Source organism: Rutidosis leptorrhynchoides, chromosome 2 (genome assembly GCF_046630445.1).
Source record: "Rutidosis leptorrhynchoides isolate AG116_Rl617_1_P2 chromosome 2, CSIRO_AGI_Rlap_v1, whole genome shotgun sequence".
NCBI classification, from domain to species: Eukaryota; Viridiplantae; Streptophyta; class Magnoliopsida; order Asterales; family Asteraceae; genus Rutidosis; species Rutidosis leptorrhynchoides.
Genome location: NC_092334.1, coordinates 410,359,417 through 410,361,896, shown reverse-complemented (window position 1 = coordinate 410,361,896; position 2,480 = coordinate 410,359,417). Strand labels below are relative to the sequence as shown.

Here is a 2,480-nt window from a genome sequence, read left to right as displayed (position 1 = left end):
CTTGTAAAAATATAAACTATTTTGTATACACCACCTAGCACACATCAAGTATTTTTAGCGCCGCTGCCGGGGAAATAACGCCGAAAGCGCAACGCTATATAAAAAAGATTTTTTTATTAAGTTCTTTGTATAAAAAAATATACGTTTTAAATATTAAAAATACAAAAATATAAAAAGAAAAACAAAATATATATATATATATATATATATATATATATATATATATATATATATATATATATATATATATATATATATATATATATATATATATATTTAAGAGTTGTTCAAAAATATATAAAATTATAAAATATTTCTATTTCTATTTTTAGTTTGTAAAAATATAAGTTTTATTTAATTTATATAAATACTTTTTATAAATTTTAAAACAGAAAATTAAAACAGAAAAAAAATATAAAATTACTCGGCATGGTACTGTAGCAGCCCAACACCTGGCCCGAAACCCTAGCCCATGCGATCGCATGAACCCGAAGGCAAAATTCTATGCGACCGCATGAGGCATCCTGACACGCAACATCTGAACATCGTACAGCATTAATTACAGTTATTATTAATAATTATTATTATTAAACCCTAATTAGGGTTATATTTAATATTATTTAGTTTAGTTTTATTATTTATTTTGTATTATTAAGTTTAATTAGTTTTATAAATTATAAAAATAATACTTTTATACAATAAATAATATAAAATAATATTTATATAAAAATTATACTTTTTACAACTTTAAGTTAATTTTTATATTTTGTTTCTTTTTATTTATTTTAGCGCAATATTTTTATATTTTTCGTTCGTATTTAGTTTTAAGTCATAGTTTTTGCCATAGTTATTTTTTTTTTCTAGATTTTTAGTCTTTTCCGTAAAATCCCTTAAGTGTTTTTTCTTTAGACTAAGATTTAGGTGCTTTAGAATTTTGCGACGCCGTTTTTATATTTTAGTACCTTTTTAAGTAATTGCCGTTTTGGATATAGTATTTCTTTTAAACTTTAATATTTTTAGACGCAACTTTTAATTCTTAGTTTTTAGTTCCTTTTTAGTTTCGATGCGCTACTTTCTTATTTTTATTTTTCGACCTTTTATTTTTCGACTTTTTCCGACGCGATCTTTTTCTTTCTTATTTTTCGCCGCTCTAGTTTTTAGGATTTAGAATTTTCTATTTCTTATCTAAAATTTCTTTAAATTTCAACGAAAAATTATTTTAAGTGGTTAAATTGATAGACATCCAAAATTTGCTGCTTCGTAGTAATAGTTGGATTTGTTAGTGGCTGAGTTGTGAGCTTCCGATTTAAAGGGTTTTGGCTCCCTGCTGCATCTATTGGCTATTCGAAACGTGGGCAAAAGAATAAAAGTCTATTAATTTGATAACTTATATAATTTTTATCTTTTTTTTAACTAATAGGATATTCGGTGAATGCACCGAGCAAAACGTTCACCACCTTTTGTACGTTCACCACCTGTAACTCGATCAAGACATCTAGCAAATATTGTCGCCGTTGATTTTTCTTTAGAATCGTCATCCAGTCGACCAAGTACTCCAATTCAAATTTCCGATAATCCATTTTTTGAACCCGACCTCACAATTGAGAATCCGGAAGATATTCAGGGACAATTCAGAGATCCTGAACCATTAATCTTTCCTCCGGAACCACCAATCATTCAGACAGAGATTGTCGAGGAACCAACCATTAAATCAGAATCCTCTAGTGATTCAGATTCAACAAATTCAATCATGGAAAATCTGAAACCTCTAAGTATGGAAGACCGAATGCGAGCTAAACGCACTGGCCAAGGTCACGCAATTACTCAACCTGACATTAATACACCAGATTATGAAATAAAAGGACAAATTCTACACATGGTAACTAATCAATGCCAATTTAGTGGAGCACCGAAGGAAGATCCAAATGAACATCTTCGTACATTTAATAGGATCTGTACTCTATTTAAAATAAGAGAAGTGGAGGATGAACAGATATATCTCATGTTATTTCCCTGGACTTTAAAGGGAGAAGCCAAAGATTGGTTAGAATCATTACCTGAAGGGGCGATTGATACATGGGACGTTTTAGTTGAAAAATTTCTTAAACAATTCTTTCCGGCATCTAAAGCCGTAAGACTTCAAGGAGAAATTGTTACGTTCACACAAAAGCCAAATGAAACTCTATATGAAGCATGGACAAGATTTGGAAAGTTATTAAGAAGATGTCCGCAACATGGTTTAGACACCTGTCAAATAGTACAAATATTCTACCAAGGATGCGACATCACTACAAGAAAAGACATAGATATAGCAGCTGGTGGTTCCATTATGAAGAAAACAGCAACTGACGCTTACAAAATTATTGATAACACTGCTTCCCACTCACATGAATGGCACCAAGAAAAAGATATCGTTAGATCATCTAAAGCAGCTAGAGCCGATTCTAGCCATGACTTAGATTCCATTTCCGCAAAGATAG

The 2,480-nt window shown here is 30.0% G+C and overlaps 1 non-coding gene across 1 annotated transcript; it reads right to left on the bottom strand.

Moving 5' to 3' along the window:
* Positions 1-2,134: 2,134 nt before the first annotated feature.
* Positions 2,135-2,241, bottom strand: LOC139895167 (small nucleolar RNA R71). Its single transcript, XR_011775630.1, has one exon. It is a non-coding gene; the product is annotated as a small nucleolar RNA R71 (small nucleolar RNA).
* Positions 2,242-2,480: the final 239 nt, after the last annotated feature.